Genomic DNA, 18,150 nt, shown 5'->3' with positions numbered 1-18,150 from the left:
CTTGGAGACCACAGACTCGACCGTATGTATTTCAACATGAGGACAGAGGACTTGCAAGGCGTCAGGTCGGGGGTGGTGGGGTCCTTCCTTCAGCCCAGGCTGCCTGACTCTAGGCCCAGTGCTCCTTCCACTGTACCCCACGCTGTTGGGGGGATTGGGAGCTGAGAGCTCGGCGAGTGGTGAGGATTGCTGGGGCTGCCCGGGGGGGTCAGAGGCCCCCTCCTCGCCCAGAGCCCAGCCCCCAGCCCGGGTGGGACTCCCCGCCCCGCCCCGCCCCGCCCCGCCCCTTTCCCGTGCTGGGCGGGGTCGCTGCGCCGCCGCTACCCGGGCGCGCGCGGGGTAGCGCGGACGCGGGTCGGGCCGAGGGTGTCGGGAGGTCGCAGGGCCGCCCGCGCTGCTGCCCCTTGCCTGACACACAGAGGGGCCGCGACGCGATTTGCCGCCAGTGACTGGAGCCGCCGCCGCCACACCGCCGCTCGGGCCCGCTCTGTCCCCAGCCCTCCTTCCTCCCGCCGGGCCCTCCGCCTCCGCCCGCGCCTCGCTCGCGTCTCCGCGTCCTCCCCACTGCTCCGGAGCCGCCGGCCGCCAGCGCCAGCACCAGCCAGGTGAGTGTGGCCGCCGCGCGGCCCGGGCGGCCCGGGCGGGAGGAGCGCGCAGGCCCCGCGGCCGGGCGGCGAGCGCGGGCGGGTGGAGGCGGCGGCGGCCGCGGGCCTGGCTTTCTTCTAGCGCGCGGGCAGCGCTACTGAGGGAGGGACGCTTCACCCCCTCTCCGCCGCCCCTCCCCCGCCGCCGCAGACAAAGCACCCGAGGTGGGGAGCCCAGCGGGTGGCTCCTGCCTCCGCGCCGCCTGCCGGGTGCGGCCGAGGCCCTCAGAGCCCCGGCGGCCCGCGTCTCCCGTCCTGAGCGCCCGCGTTCATTTCTGGGTGAAAGGAACCCGAATCATGCAACAGGTACGGGGGTTAATCCTTATTTTCCGGCGGGTCTCGTCTACCCGCCGTGAGGGGACCAGATGTGGCGTCCGGCTCGGCGGCGAGTCCCCGCGTCCGGCGTCCGCGGCTGGTTTCTTTGTGTGGCCGGTGACCAGCCCTGCCCGGTGGGTGTGGGGGACGCCGGCCCGAGATCCCCGGGCTGCGAAGAGGCTGCTGGACGCCTCGCTCGCGGCGTGGGGCTTGGTTTCCCTTGGGCTTGCGGGATGTTAACATCCCTTCAGCCTTTGGAGGAGTCACAAAGGGAAGGGAGAGCGGGTTGGCAAAAATACCTGGCTGTGCATTTATTTTTTTTTTTTTAATGTGAGGTAAATTCATATTGGAAAGGAACCGCAGTCTGGCCGGCTCTTAAGGGTTCTTGTGGCATTTCACCCTGGAATGTACGGTTTGGACTTGGCTGCTGCTGTGACAGCCCGCCTGGTTCTTTTGGTTCTTTGACATCTTTTTCTTTTACACAGACATAACCCGAGAAGTTGAAAGTGCTGTTGAGGGAGTAACTCGATAGCAGCTGTTTGACAGGTCGCCTCTTTCTTCACATTCTGTCTGTGCCAAGTATACCCACCATGCATCCTAGCATAGGTTGGCATACCCTCAAATTAAAATTGCCACTCAGAATACCCCCATGTTGGAAATACTATCCCGTATGGTTTTCTTTGGTTTGATGAGCTTTATTTTCTTAGGTGTGAGTAACTTTTTTCACCCCAAAAGGAAGAATACAAAATAAAGTACAGCTTATTTTTGTTTACATACCTTCGGTCATGCTGTTACCTAGCTGGTTTCATTGGTATGCTATTTTAGTACAACAATACTAAATGGAAGGAAAATATCTTCCTTTTGCTTTGAGCAATAAAATACTTCTTTGTTTTAGAACCAGGAAGCTTTTACGTAATACTTTGTGTGGACGAAAGTTGGTGACTGCCTTAACCCATGACCAAATTCATGAAAAATCCCCAAAGGACTTAGAAAGCATTACACAACTCTATAGGTTGTTTTTATATCCCAAATTCTGGGAAATCATTTTGTTGTATATTTATTCAAACAATCTAGACTAAATTTAACCTTAAAAATCGGGCCTACTCTGTAAATACCCCAGCATTAGGGAATGAAGTGATTTCATTTAAAGAATTTATCAAGCATTTTAACACCTGTGAATAATAATTGGAAAGAGCTGATGTTGGACCTAGAAATCTGACAGCAGAATGCAGAACGTAGAAGGTTACCACTGGTGGGTAGAGGTTGCAGAGTTCACCTGCTTGGGTTTTATGTGATTGATGAGCTTATCTGGAAACTAAATGTCTACTAATTAAAAAATATTTTTATTAAATACTACATTTTGACCTTTTTAAAAACGTATTCTATAAAGACTCTTTGAAGCTCTCTCTTCTCCCTAAAAACAAACGATATTAATAGGACTTTGAAGAAATAAAATCATACCAAATTAATCTGATTCGTAGAAAGTTTCTCTGGCATAATTAGTAATTTTGCTTTATAAAAAAATGCCATTCATCTGTGTAACATCTAACACCAACTTTCAAAGCTGTTAGAAGCAGCAGGAACAACCTCCTGAAAAAAGTAGGATATTTACTAATAAAAAGTAGCCCAAACTTAAATTTCTGCAGGTTTCTTTTATTGAGATATGTAACTCATATACCATAGGATTTGCTCTTCTAACATGTACAGTTCAGTGGTTTTAGTATATTCACAAGGTAGTGCAAACATCCCTAATTCAAGGAACATTTTCAGCATCCTGAAAGGAAACCTTCCTACCTAATAGCTACCACTCCCATCCCCACTCATCCAAACTTGGCGACCTCCAGCCTATTTTCTTTCTCTGGATTTGCTGATTCTGGACATTTCATATAAATGGAGTCATATAGGTATGTGGCCTTTTGTGTCTTTCACTGAACATAATATTTTCAGGGTTCATCCATATTTCATTCTTTTTAATGGCAGAATAATATTCCACTGTATGGATGTGCCACATTTTGTTATCCATTCATCAGTTGATGTACATTTGTATTGTTTCCACTTTTGGGCTATTATGAGTAATGTTGCTATGACCATTCATTTACAGGTTTTTGTTTGGACATATGTTTTCAGTTCTCTTGAGTGTATATTTAGATGTGTACTTGCTAGGTCATAAGGTAAATGTTACTCTTTGAGAAACTGCCGAACTATCTTCCGTGGCTGCTACACCATTTTACATTCCCATCATATAAGTATGAGGGTTGCATTTTCTCCAGCACTTGGTAATGTCTTTTTGATGGTAGTGATTGATTCTAGTGGGTGTGAAGTGGTATCCTGTGGTGGTTTTCATGTGTATTTCTCTAATGGCTAATGATGTTGAGCATCTTTATGTTCTTACTGGCTGTTTGTATATCTTCTCTGGAAAAATAACTAATTTATAATAGTTCCTAAGTTTACATTTCTGCATGTATTTTCTCATTTAGCCTTTGAAATATTCCTATAAAATAGGTTTATCCCTATTTTATTGCTAGGAAACTAAGGTGCAAAGAGGTTAAATAATTTGCTGATTTTTTAACCTTCCAGAGTTAGTAGGAGTCAGGGTGTGAATGTAAACTCAGGTCTTCTGACTGTGCTTCCTGCATTCTTTCCACTTTGTGAGGCATACAGAAGTTAAATTCTGTTTGCAGATTTGCTTGGCTAATCATTGACAGACTCGTGGGGAAATAAGTAAGTTAAACCAAACAACAGCAAAAAGCAGGTGCTGTGGCCACATTGCCTCATAATCACCAGATTTTATTATGCTTTTTTGAATATATTCTTTGATTTCTCCTTTCCTAATAAGGTAGATATGATTTCTATATTTTCTGTGGGGAAATAAGCCTAGGAATGGCTTCTTAGTGGCATAGCTAGTCCTAGTCCATGTTCGCTGAGACATCGTGCTTTCTATTCCTCTGCAGCTTCCATGTTCTCTATTTTCCCACTAATTTATTCTCTTTCACCTTAGAGTAATTGAACAATTTCACAGTTTTTGTGAACATTAGGATTTTTCTGGGTTACACTGAAATTAACTTTTATTTTTGAGCAGGGCAGTTTGCCAGTTTCACTTTGAAGTGCAGGATTACCAAAGTGTGTATTTCAGATTACGTACTACTTACTCTGTAGACATAGCAGGTATGCAGAATTCTTAACTCCCGAGAGGGTAGGTAGAAGGTCATGTTATTTATTCATCTTTGCATGTCCATTGTCCAGCATTGTGCCCAGAAATACAGCAGGGACACTAACCTTTGTTAAATGAATGAATACAAATGCACTTTTTCCCAGTTGCCAAAAATACCTAATAAAAGTTATCTGATAGTCCTTCTTAGAATAAAAGCAGTACAAACTCTAGATAAGGAAAGTATTTCTTATTCCTGGTATATAACCTAAAAAGCAGTAAGTGACAAAAATTAGAACTTAAAACTTACTAGCACGATATCTTATGGAAGAAAGTAACTGTTATTCCATCCTGGGGTTAGAAAAATAGGCTCTAAGAACCTGGTGGCTGGCAGCAGTGCTTAGCTCAGTGCCCATTTGGGAGTTGGACCCTGAGTGTTTGTTCAATAAATGAATGTCCAATGAATGAATGAAAGAATTATTTTTCACTATAACAAGTAGAGGAGATACATCAAATGAATATTAGGCCCTGCTTTTCATTTATGTATTTTAATTGTCAAAAATGATGCATGTTAATTATAACAATTCAAATAATACAGGGGTATATAGAGTAAAAGCCAAAAATCTCACTTTACTACTTGTCCCCTTACCTTCCTTCACCACCAAGACTCCTCCTGTCCCAGGTGACCTTTGTTAACAGTTTGAGCTTTTATTTCCAAACCCTTATCTTTATATTTATGTATGCATAAATACACATACATATACTCAGACATACTTAGTACATACATGTCTGTTCACAGTGGTTTTTCTCATACAAATGGGATCATACTACACATATGCCTTAGTTTTTCACTTAAATATATTAAAACTTCTGCATCTATCATCAGAAGATAAACAATATTTATGCTTCATTTTTAGTTTGCTGTTCTTGATTGGTTTTAGTGTCAAGATTAAGCTAACCTCTAAGAATGAATTGGTAAACTCCCTTTTTTTTCCTCTGTATTCTGGAATAGTTTAAACTCTTCTGCCCTCTAAACATTTGTTGGAAATTACTTGACAGTCTTGCAAGGAGGGAAGAGAGGTGGGACAGCCTTTCTGATTTTTCCTGTAGTTACTGTTCTATCAAGTTTTGGCCATTATTTTCTATTATATTTTTGATGAAGAAGGCCTTCCCACTCATACTTCCCTTTCTGCTCTGATGAATAAGTAGACAAAAGTAAATGATTAAATGAATCAATTAGATGCAAGAGTATAAGTGTTTTCTCTGCTCTTACTAGTTATATAACCTTAGGCAAGTTACTTTCTTAAGCTTGTTTCCTTATTGTAAAATGGTAATAATCCCTATATCACAGGAGTCTTGAAAGTGTCAAGCGAGATGTGAGCTAACATATGAAAAACTTCAATAGTTGCATCTAATAAAAATGAAAAGAATTATACTAGCCTGTAACATGCTATACAAATATAGATTTGTCACCATAGTTATTGTAAGTTGTTTTAGCTTAACAACAGGAACAAATTTAAGGATAAAGGATGGTGGAGCTAGGGAAGGTTTCCACTAATATATTGGAAGGATCTATAAAAATTTCCAGGCCATTTAGAATTTGCTTTTGGTAGACAATGATTTCTAGGTACTTGTATACTTTTGAGGCATACAAGTCGGGGAGAGTAGTAAACAGACGTGAATTAATTATGCACTGTCACTTACGATTTTGGATAAGTTAGTTTCTCTCAGTAAAATGGGATAAATACACCTACTTTACAGAGTAGTCATGAGGAAAGAGATTAGTTCCTGGCATCTAATACGTGTTCAAATTGTTAGGTTTTTTTTTTTTTTTTTTTTTTTGCCAGTAATGAATGCCCAACAGTGATGAATATGAGGTGTTGGGTTCTGCTATTTTAAGGCTGCTTGATGCAGTGGAAAGAACCCTAGTCCCTAAGTTTAGAGTTTTAGTCTGTATTACACTTTCTCGGCACTGACCTTGGACACGTCACCTGCTAAGCTCCTTCTATTTCTTTACCTATTAAAAAAAGAACAAGAGAACTGAACGCTTATTAAGGATCTGTTTTACATGCAGTTTACTAGGCAGTTTACAATTCTTACCTTATTTAATCCGCCCAGTAATCTTATCAGATAGAGGGGATTGTCATTTCTCAATTTTGTAGATGAAGAAACAAAGGCACAGGGATTAGATTTTCCAATGTCCATTTTGTGGACACCCAGTCCTGTCGATGTTCTTTCACTCATTACAGCTATCCCCTCCTGGGGTGATAGGGTGTGCTCCTGTGTACAGGGAATACCAAATGAGGAGCATATTGCCAACTGAAATACTAAGTGTATTAAAAAACTAAACCAATGAAGGATGAGACTACTTACTTATTAATGATTTCCATTAATAAAATGCAAACAGAATTGTTAATGTATTCTAATGCCTCTGCTTAAGAGTACTAATTTAATTTTTTTAATACTTGTATTGCTCATAATTGTTTTACCTAAATAATTTATTAAGCTTCATTCATTTCCAGTTTGACCAGGTAAAAGGAGAGGGGTTAGGGAGTGGTTGTAAAGGGAAAGATAAGCTTGTTTGATGGTGGGGTGTGTGTGTGTATTTATGTATGGATCTAGGTATGTGTATATATATATATATATTTGAAAGAGTTGAGAAGTACAGTTCTCTGACAGTTTGGCATTTACAGAAACTACGGATTCTTGGAAAGTAGGGAAAATCTGCATTATAATTCATTGTCTGCTAGAGGACTTATGGAGTCATTTAAAAAATGAACCTGCCTTTGTCAGCTGGTTTGTAAAGAGCTATTGATTATATTCTTCAAAGATAGTAATATTGTCTTTCCCTTTGTAGGGGTTGCCAAAGCGTTTGCTGTGAATTTTGTTTGATATGATATGATATTGATTTGGCATTTCTGCAAGCCTTATGCCAGGGATATGCAAAGCAAAAAATGCTGTTGGGACATCACAAATTAAATTGCGATTCAGTAGTAGTGTGGAAGGTTTAGAGATTATCTATTGAGGCTTCAGGTGTCGTTTTTATTCTGTTTAGTATGAGTGGGAATTCCTATGTTTTGGTTAGAATTTTTATCAGACTAGGCTTGAATTGCTCTCTGTTAATTCTCACTGATATTGAATGCTTTTTTTCCCCTGCAGGAAACAAAGCATTGTGAGCTATGTACTACAGAACATGTTACAGCACATGTTATGTTACAGCTGTGTTTCAGAACATGGTTCTTGCCTTCAGAGGATTTACATTTTGTTAGGGAGGCAATGAAGGTGGAAACCAAGTAAAAGGACACAGTTCTCAAAGCATTTGTCTGCTCTTTGTAAAATCAGTTTTGCTGCATTGGTCATTGGTAAGGCACCATAGATTCTCCTGATGGACACTATCAGAAACAGCCCAACCCTTTGAAAACAGTAGTTGTGAATCCTGTATATCTTGTTCATTCTGTAGCGTTCATTCTCTTTGCTTTGTAAAAATTATTGTTTGGTCTAAGTACCAAGAATAGTTTCTCTTCTGAGTACTTTTCTGTTTATCTCCTGGAGTGTGGACTGGGTTTTCCTTTTTGTGATGGCTACTGGAAAGCCAAAGCCAGATTTGTGGCCCACCCCAGAGCATATAGGTTTTATGCCGTACATTTTTTCAGTCTTTTTGTAAAAATAATTTTTGGTGTTTTCTTTATTCTTTTGTTGTTGTTTTTAATCTATTAACTTTTGTACTTCATGTATTCTTGAAAGGCTCATTAATCCTTTCAGAACAAAATAGGGGTATGTGAAAATAAATATATATGAAATCCATGGAGGAATGTATTAAGGCAAACAGATTAATGTAATAGAGACCAGATATGGTAAATAGGTTATATTTCATTGGCCAGCTTAATTGATAATGATGGCTACATGCAACACCGAGTTAAGAAGTAGTTGGAGGCAGTGTGTGGATTTAGTGGGAAAGGGTGCTGTAATCATTGAGTAGTGTTGTCATGGGTATAGGGGTAGTGATGGTGTGAGTTCCTGTATGTGCTATCCCTCTTATAAACAAAATATACAGGATGCTGAATAACACAATAGGTGGGTGACTTTAAAGTTAGGAGCTAGGTTTTGCTGGGAGAGATGCGAATTTGGGGGATAAGCTGACTTGTTGGGGTTGGTAGTCAGATTGGTTCAGCTACAGCAAAATTGCAGTGCATAAAGAAGTGAGGTTCATGGGAAGAGTGAGAAAGGGGATGTGGGAAGCCTTATTAACTGATAGATTGAGATTAGATTTTTTTAATCTCCTAAAATTTTCTAATTAATCCCCTATGTTATTTCTAGGACTTTGCATTAGCTCAGGTCCTTGTCATACTTTTCATTTAAAAAATTGAGTACATAATACATTTATATGTTTCAAAATTTAAGTACAAGAGGCCACAGTCAAAAGTATTTTATTCCTGTTCTTCAGTTACTGAGTTCTCTCCTCTACATAGTCAACCACTGTTACCAGATTCTTTTGTGTCTTTCCAGAAGTATTTTATATATGCATATGTGCTCTCCCTTCTGCATTACACAGATGATTATACCTGTGCACATACTGCTTCTTCCAGAAAGATTTTATATCTTTCACTTCTTGGAGATTTTTTTTTTTTAACAGAAAAATTCCATAAATACTACCAAAAGTTCCCATATACACTTCACTCAGTTTCATTTCCCCCTAATGTTATCATCTTATTGTGGTACATTTGTCAAAACTAAGAAATCAGCTTTGGTACATTACTGATAACTAAACTCCAGAGTTTATTTGTATATCATCAGTTTTTCAATTAATGTTGTTTCTGTTCCATGATCTCATCTAGAATACATTAATTTCACCTAGTTGTCATTTCTCCTTAGTCTCTTCTGGCAGTTTCTCAAGGACTTTTTTTTTTTTTTTTTTAATGACCTTGACAGTTTTGAGGAGTACCAGTCAGATAGTCTATAGACTGTTTCTCAGCTTGGGTTTGTGTGGTGTTTTCTTCATGATTAGAATGGAGCTACGGGTTTTTGGATATAATGCACAAAGTTGAGTTGTCTTTCTCATGTAAGGGTGTACTACCTGATATTTACAAGACATCACTGGTGATGTTTAACTTAGATCCTGTGGTTAAGGTAGTGTTTGCCAGGTTTCTCCACTGTAAAGTTGGTATTTTTCCCTTTCAGTACCTAATTTTTGAAAGTGAGTCACTAAGTTTAGCTTACCCTTAAAGTGGGAGGGGGAATTAAAAGCACTTTCTTTTTAAAAATGTAATATTCCTTTATATGAATGTAATATATGTTTTAGTCAGCTATTCTTCTGTTGATATGTAGTTTGATGAATTAGTATATCATGATAGTTAAGAGAATAGGCTCTGGAGCTATCCTCCTTGCGTTCAAATCCTGGCTCACACTAGCTGTTTGGTCTTGGGCTACTTTTACTTGGCTTCCTACTGTATCTGTACAGTATGAATGTTAATAGCACCTACCCCATAGGATTGTTGGGAAGATTAAATGAGCAACTGTATGAAGTGTTTGAACAGTGTTTGGCACTATACTAAGTGCTAAATAAATATTTGCTATTACTGTTATTGATTTTTAATAAATAATACAGCACTGAATAACTTTGCTATTTCAACACAGTGGTGGGGCATGTGAGTATACCATTGGATAAATTCCTAGGAAATGAGTACTTGTATTTGTAATTTTGATAGATATTGCTAAATTTCCCTCCATAGAGGTTACACCATTTTGTATATCCACAGGGGATGTATGAAAACATCTGTGTTTCTATGTCCCTTTTACCAGACTGTTTAATCTTTTCTCATTCATTGATGCATATCTTTTACTATGAATTCATTTGACCATTTTTTCATTGAGCCATTTTGAGAGTTTAGATTTTGAGGCTGCTTGTTGTGAAGCACAGACAAGCTGATGAATGCCTGTGCTTCATCAGCTGGGAAGTGATGATAAAAAATGTTGTTTGGGGGAAATAATTATAGTTACTAGAAAAGGAATACCTTGAACTGGGGAAAGACTGGCAGAAGCACTGTTGTTGCAAGATGGACAACATGAGAGTGGGACACCAAGTTGCTGGCCTCTTTTCTGGTGTGACAGCATGGTGTCTTGGTAATTGTTGTTTTAGGAAGAATCAGCATCTTACACTTGAGTAATGAATGAAGCTGCAAGGGTGGAGGTTGGTTGGAAAGGCTGCAGTTACCTTAAGGTAAAACTGGAAGTTAATCTGACATAGCCTTTATGATATTCATGTTTATTACACTGCATAATAATTAGGCAGAAATTAAAAGCCAGTCAAACATGTAATTGTAATTAACATTCAGTTTTAGAAGTTTTTCTTTCCCAGTACATTCTCCAGTATGTACAATCATTGCCAGTTGGTAGTTTTTTTTCCTGATATCATGTATTATGTGCTATTTAATTGTTGGTATTGCTGAAGTGCCTCCCACCCTGCAAATGCACTGTAAGAAACAAGAGTGCTGAATCTTACTTAGTTGGATGGCGGGATGGGAGAGGGAGTAATGGTCCTTTGCTCTTGTCCTTAGTTGGAGTTTCATGTTTGGGAGCCCATGAGCCCAACATAGCCACTCCTGTCTTACACACCCTTCCCTTCCAGACATTCATAGTTTGTTTTCTTCTCTCACACTGGAGGCTACAAGAACTCTGGGGCATGAGAACAGATTGCTGGGAGTTGGAGGGCAGGAGAAAATGACCACCATTCTGAAAGAAGGAAAGGAATATCACACCAAGAGAAGGAAGTGGTAGCTTGAAAATGGAATCTGGATCCTTGGAATTAGAGATTCCTTGGCTTCCGAATAAATAAGGTTAATAGAATGGACAGGGCAAAGGAGAGCTCAAGTAACCTATTAACTCTGTTGACCCAGTTCCTCTAGGCATGATATCAGCACTAAAGCAGTATTCCTAGTGGACTCAGCAAAATAAAAAACAAATGAAGCTCCTGCTCCCTCAGTCAATCTAAGTCAACCAAAAAGTGCACATTTCTCCTATCTGCCTTAAACTACAAAGTGAGTCTGTTGAAGAACAGTTCAGTCCTTGCTTAAGTCCTTTATTAATTTGAATGGGGAAGCTGAAAGATGATGGCCTTGTGAAGGCAGGAGGATGCAGGATACCCTGTGGGTGGTAGAGAACTTAGAACGCAGGAGAAAGGGGCACTTAGAGGCAGCTGAGAAGACAAACGGATTTTTTTTTAGAAGTTTTACCATGTCCTGGATTATATTTACTCACAGACAAGTAAAAGCACTGTTCCAAATATTTCCTCCCTGTAGGACAGGCAACTAACCAGACGTGAGTTTTGAGTTGTGGTGAAATGGAAGCTGTTACTACTGCTTTGAATTTAGATTTTGTATCCAGTTTACTTCAGAATACCTAAGAACTCCAAGATCAGAATGGGGAGTGTTGCTTTAGGGCATCTGAATTAAACAGATGACAACATTTGGACTGCAATTTAATTCTATCTTAAACATACAGTTTCTGTTAAAATGCCACTAGAGTTAACCTGCTTTTATACATTGTGACAATATTTAAACCTATTAGTTACTTACACATTAGCGTGAATATTTAAGCAGATAAAATTACTGCTTTTCTCATTAATACTTGACTGAGATCAGATACTAAGGAAATCAGAATATTGGTAGAAAAGGAGAGGTAATTTTATAATTTACATCTTTTGTGCAGGATCATGTGGGACACTGCACTTGTTAACTTTGGGTGACATTTAAGAATTGAGTGCAGCCAGGTGAAGTAGAGCAGATTGGAGCCAGGATAAGTCTGGATTAGCACAGGGCCTGGCCTCTTTAATCATTTCTGATATGGTGACTAATATCTCCCCATCCACCCCTATTTGATCATTGTTACCTAACTTATTTTGCAGCACATAATTCAAATATTAGAAAGTGGGAAAAGGTTTCAGTGAAGTTTTCCACCCATCTGTAGTAAGACAGAGAGAGTTTCCTTTAGTAGTTACACCTACTTCCTTCCTGCCTACCCCCTTTCTCCTTAATACCTGGTAACCATCAGTCTAGTCTCCATTTCTATAATTTTGTCATTTCAAGAGTGCTATATAAATGAAATCTATAGCATGTAACCTTTTGGGATTGATTTTTTTCATTCAGCATATTTCTCCATTCATTTAAGTTATTACACATTTAAGTAGTTTGTTCCTTTTTAATTACTGAGTAGTATTCCATGGTGTGGATATAACACAGTTGGTTTAAACATTCACCAATTGAAGGACATCTAGGTTGTTTCTATCGGCTGTTATGACTAGAGCTGCTATAACATTTGTGTATAGGTTTGTGTGTATGTGTGAATATGAATCTTCATTTTTGGGGAAAAAATGATCAAGAGTATATTTGCTGGGTCTTATGGTAGTTGCGTGTTTACTTTTTAAAAGAAATTGCCCAAATGTTTTCCAGAGTGGCAGTATTATTTTGCATTCCTAGTAGAATGTATAGAGCACTGTGAGCCGAGTTTTCTCTATTCCCCCTTCCCTGCCACTTATATGTTGAAACCCTAACTCCTAAAGTATCACAATGTGACTGTCTTTGGAGATAAGGCCTTTAAAGGGGTGATTCAGAGGTCTTTAGAGTGGATCCTAATCCAATTTGACTGATGTCCTTATAAGAAAGAAATTTGGACACACATCCTTGAGGGATATGCATACACAGAGGAAAGACCATGTGAGGATGCAGTGAGAAGTCAGCCATCTGCAAATCAAGGAAAGGGGCCTGAGAAGAAACCAAACAAGCTGACACCTTAATCTTGGACTTCTAGCCCCCAGAACTATGAAAAAATAAAATTCTGTTATTTAAGCCACCCAGTCTGAGGTATTTTATTGTGGCAACCCTAGCAGACTAAAACGGTGAGTGATCTAGTTTTTTTTGCATCCTTGGCAGTGTTTGTTTTTTTGACTTTTTAGTTTTAGCCATTCTGATAGGTATGTAGTGATGTTTCACTGTGGTTTTACTTCACATTTTCCTAATGATATTGAACATCTTTTCATGTGCTTATTTGTCATCTCTGTGTCCTTTATCGTGAAATGTCTTTTCACATTTTTTACCCATTTTCTGTTTGGATTGTTAGTTGTTGCACTGTTGAGTTTCAAGCATTCTTTTATATATTCTAGGTACTAGTTCTTTGGTAGGTATGTGGTTTGCAAGTATTTTTCCCACTCTGTAGATTGTCTTTTCATTCTCTTAATGTGGTCTTTCACAGATCAAAAGTTTTTAATTTTAATGAGGTCCAGTTTTTCAGTTTTTCCTTTTATAGATTGTGCTTTTGGTGTCAAATCTAGCTTAGCTCTAGATCCTGAAAGTTGATTCCTAAAGTTTTAGAAAAAATTTTTCTTAAAGTTTCATAGTTTTCTGTTTACATGTAAGTCCATGATCCATTTTGAGTTAATTTTTGTATAAGGTGTGATCAAGGTTCATTATTTTTGCCTATGCATATCCAGTTGCCCCAGAACCATTTGTGGGAAAGGCAATTTTCATTGAATTGTTTTTGAACCTTTGTCACAAAACGATTGAGCATCTTTGTATTTTCGGGTTCTCTGTTCTGTTCCGTTGATCTGTGTGTTTACCCCTCTGCCAGTGTCACAGTTTTGATTGCCACAGTGTATAAGTCTTGAAATCTGGTAAATGAATTCCTCCTGTTTTTATTCTTTTCTTAAATTTTTTAAGCTGTTCTAGTTCCTTTGCTTTTCTGTATACATTTTAGAATAATCTTTATGTCTACAAAGAATCTTAACAGGAGGGATTTTGTTAGAAATTACATGAAACTCATCTATCAATTTGGGGAGAATTGATATCTTTACTATATTGTCTTCCAATCCACGAACATGATATGTCTCTCCGTGTTTTATAGATCTTCGATTTCTTTCATCAGCGTTTTGTATTTTCAGTATGGAAGGATTGTACATCTTTTGTTAGATTTATACCTAAGTATTCCATTTTTTGGAGTAATTATAAACAGTGTTATTTTTCAGTGTTCACATGGTTTTTTTTTGCTAGTATATAGAAATATAATTGGTTTTTGTATATTTATCTTGTATCCTGCAATCTTGCTGAACTCACTTATTCTAGGAGTTTTTGGTAGATTCCTTGGGATTTCCTACATGAACATTGTCCTCAACGAGGCAGTCGTATTTCTTCCTCTTTGACCTGTATGCCTTTTATTTCTTTACATTGTCTTATTGCACTGATTAGAACTTCTAGTACTATGTTGAATAAGATTGGTGAGAGTAGATGTACTTGCCTTGTTCTTTATCTTAGGGAAGAGCATTCAGTCTTTCACCATAAAGTATGTTAGCTGTAGGTTTTTTTGTATAAGGTCTTTATCAAGTTGAGTGTGTTCCCCACCTTTCATAGTTTTCTGAGTTTTTATCATGTATGAATGTTGAATTTTGCCAGTTGTGTTTTCTATAACAACTGATACAGTTACGTGATTTTTCTCCTTCATCCTGGTACATGGTGGCTTACATTGATTGATGATTTTTGAATGTTGAACCAGCTTTGCATCCCTGGAATAAATCCCACTTGATTATCACCTTTTTATATATTGCTGAATATTATTTGCTGCTATTTGATTAAGGGTTCTTATGTTTATATTCATGTCTTTGATTTTCATAGTAATACTAACTTTAGAAGATGAATTGGGAAGTGTACCCTCTTATTCTGTTTTCTGGAATAGATTGTGTAGAATTGATATAATTCCTCTCTAAACATTTGGTAGAATTCTCCAGTGAAAACCATTTGGGTTCAGAGATTTTTTTTGAGTTCTGTAAATTATAAATGTATTTTCCTTGATAGCCTTTAAACAGCTATTCGTATCATCTGTTTCATATTAGATGAGTTGTAGTTTTTATTTTTTGAGAAAGTGACCCATTTAGTATGAGTTGTCAAAGTAAAGTGTGTAGAGATGTTCATGGTACTCCTTTCCCCTTTTGCTGTCTGCAGGCTATAGTGATAATCCTTGTTTCATTATTGATACTGGTAATTTGTGTTTCTTCTCTCTCTCTCTTTTTCCTTTGCTCCTTTTTTATCCTGCCTCCTTAAGGTTTTTTGCTCTTGAGGTGGGAGCTTAGATTATTGATTGGAGATTTTTTCTCTTCTGACATAATGACATATGCATTTAGTGTAACAGCTTTTCACATTTAGTTTAATAAGTAATAGCCGTGTTCCACATTTTTTGATATATTGTATTTTTATTTTCATTCAATTCAATGTATTTTTCCCCCCTTGAGACTTCCTGTTTGACTCTATGGGTTATTTAGGAATGTGTCACTTAGTTTCCAAGTGGTTGAAGATTTTTCCATTTATCTTTCTATTGGTGATTTCTAGTTGGATTCCATTGTGGTCAGAGAATCATCTGTGTGATTTCAGTTATTTTTAACTTGTTGAGGTGTGCTTTATGGCCTAGGGTCTATCTTAGTATGGTCTGTCTTAGTGTATGTTCCATGGGCATTTGGGAAGAAATACATATTCTGATGTTGTTTGGTGGAATGTTCTATGAATGTTAACTACATCATGTTGGTTGACAGTGTTGTTGAGTTCTGTATCCTTGCTGATTTCTGTCTAGCTGTTCTATCAAATTTTTTTTAATCAATCTTTTTTTTATTGAAGTATAGTCAGTTTACAATGTGTCAATTTCTGGTATACAGCATAATAGTTCATACATATACATACATACATTTATTTTCATATTCATTTTCATTATAGGTTACTACAAGACATTGAATATACTTCCCTGTATATATAATAACTATAGCAAATACCAAAACACTTTACTGTATGGAAGAAACTTGTTGTTTATCTGCTTCATGTATAGTAGTTAGTATCTGCAAGTCTCGAACTCCCAATTTATCCCTTCCCACCTCTCCCCCCACTGGTAACCAAAAAAATATGGAACGCTTCATGAATTTGTGTGTCATCTTTGCACCAGGGCCCTGCTATTCTCTGTCATTCCAATTTTAGTATATGTGCTGCCGAAGTGAGCACTGTTCTATCAATTGTTGAGAGAGGGATGTGGAAGTCTCCAATTATGATTCTGGAGCTGTCTTTTCAGTTCTTTCAGTTTTTGCTTCATGTATTTTTCAGTTCTGTCTTTTGGTACCAACATGTTTAGGATTGCTATGTCTTTTTTTTTAAACATTTTTTATTGATTCATAATAATTTTACAATGTTATGTCAAATTCTAGTGTAGAGCACAATTTTTCAGTTATACGTGAACATATATATATTCATTGTTACATCTTTTTCTCTGTGAGCTGCCATAAGATCTTGTATATATTGCCCTGTGCTATGCAGTATAATCTTGTTTATCTATTCTACATTTTGAAATCCCAGTCTATCCCTTCCCACCCTCTGCTATGTCTTCTTGATGGATGACCCTTTTATCATTCTGTAATATACCTTTCTGTCTCTAATAATTTTCATTTCTCCAAAGTCTATTTTATCTGATATTAATATAGCCACTGTTGCTTTCCTTTGGTTAATGTTTATATGATTTATTTTTTTCCATCCTTCTACTTTCAGTCTACCTTCATAGTTGTATTTGAAGTGTTTCTTTTTTTCCCAGCTTTTTTTAAACAAGTGTAGTTAATTTACAATGTGTTACTTTCAAGTGTACAGCAAAGTGATTCAGTTATACATGTGTGTATATATACTTTTTTTATTCTTTTCTGTTACGAGTTATTACAAGATGTTGAATATAATTCCCTGTGCTATACAGTAGGTCCTTGTTGTTTTGTATATTTATAAAATAGTCCTTGTCTATTTTGTATATAGTAGTGTGTATCTGTTAATCCCAAACTCCTCCTAATTTATCCCCTGAAGTGAGTTTCTTTTAGATACCATATAGTTTCTTATACGCATCATGTAGTTGGATCATGTTTTTTAATTCACTCTGCTAATATGTCTTAATGTATTTAGGCTTCAGTGTAATTTTAGATGTGTTACGGTTTAAGTGTGCCATTTTATTTATTGTCTTCTGTTTATCTCTCTTTTTCTTTTCTGTTTTTTTCTTTCTCTGTTTTCTTCTTTTCCTGTGGGTTACTTGAGTTTACTTTAGAATTCCATTTTGATTTATCTATTGCGTATTGGATGATACATAAAATCAGTTTTAGTGTTTGCTATAGGTATTATATATACAAAACCTATTATAGTCTCCTGTTGTCATTCTACCAATTTGAGTGAAGTATAGAAGCTTTACCTTCCTTTTCATAGTAAAGGATACAACAGTAATTTGTCTTAAAATGTTTTCTGCACATATATTTAGAACCACATGAGACAGTTATAACTTTTTTTTTTGTCAGACATAATTTAGAAAAGTCATGAGAACAAGGAAAGCCTATTGTATTTACCTTTTTTTTTTAACTTTTTATATTTATTTATAATCATTTTACAATGTTGTGTCAAATGTATTTACCTATATTTTCGCTAAACTGGTTTCTTTTTTCTTTCCTGATATTTGGAAGTTCCTTCTCTTATTATCATTATTTTTTTCTGTTTAGAGAACTTATTTTAGTTATTATTTTAGAGTATGTCTGTGGGGGACAAATTGGCTTGGTTTTTTTCATCTGAAAAGGTCTTACTTCTCTCTCGTGACTTAAGGTATTTTTGCCGAGTATAGCACTTGAATAATATTGGGCCACTTCCTTTTGGCCTGCATGGTTTCTGATGAGAAATCTCTGTCATTTGAATTGTTTTTCCCTTATGGGTAAGGTTTTGTTCTTTTTTGAATGCTTTCTCTGTCCTTAGTTTTCAGAAGTTTGTGATGTGATGTGGCATAGATTTCTTTGGGTTTATTCAATTTAGGGTTTATTCAGCCTCTTGAACCTGTAGGTTTATGTCTCTTGCCATACTTCTTTAAGTACTTTTTCAGTCACCCCCTCTCCCTTTCATCTTTACTTCTGGGACTCCAGTGACACAAATATTAGATCTTTTGTTGTAGTCCCACAGGTCCCTAAGGATACCTTTATTGGTTTTTCAGTCTATTTTCTTCCTGTTGTTAAGATTG

At 37.7% G+C, this 18,150-nt stretch overlaps 1 protein-coding gene and 1 non-coding gene across 5 annotated transcripts in view; one reads left to right on the top strand and one right to left on the bottom strand.

Annotated features, from left to right (window-relative positions):
- The first annotated feature begins 293 nt into the window (after positions 1 to 293).
- Positions 294 to 18,150, top strand: part of SESTD1 (SEC14 and spectrin domain containing 1) — a 122,011-nt gene continuing 104,154 nt past the window's right edge. For 2 of the 4 annotated variants that reach the window (XM_032479845.1, XM_032479846.1), the window contains exon 1: positions 294 to 605. The gene's annotated coding sequence lies outside the window, so the exon portion shown is untranslated. Of the gene's footprint in view, positions 606 to 810; positions 951 to 18,150 lie in introns of those variants that run through there. The other 2 variants (XM_032479843.1, XM_032479844.1) reach the window with 2 other exon arrangements.
- On the bottom strand, positions 16,029 to 16,130 carry LOC116663954. Its single transcript, XR_004320305.1, has one exon. It is a non-coding gene; the product is annotated as a U6 spliceosomal RNA (small nuclear RNA).

The sequence above is a fragment of the Camelus ferus genome, chromosome 5 (genome assembly GCF_009834535.1).
Source record: "Camelus ferus isolate YT-003-E chromosome 5, BCGSAC_Cfer_1.0, whole genome shotgun sequence".
Classification (NCBI taxonomy): Eukaryota; Metazoa; Chordata; class Mammalia; order Artiodactyla; family Camelidae; genus Camelus; species Camelus ferus.
Note: the sequence above shows the minus strand (reverse complement) of the source record. Positions and strands in the feature narration are given on the sequence as shown.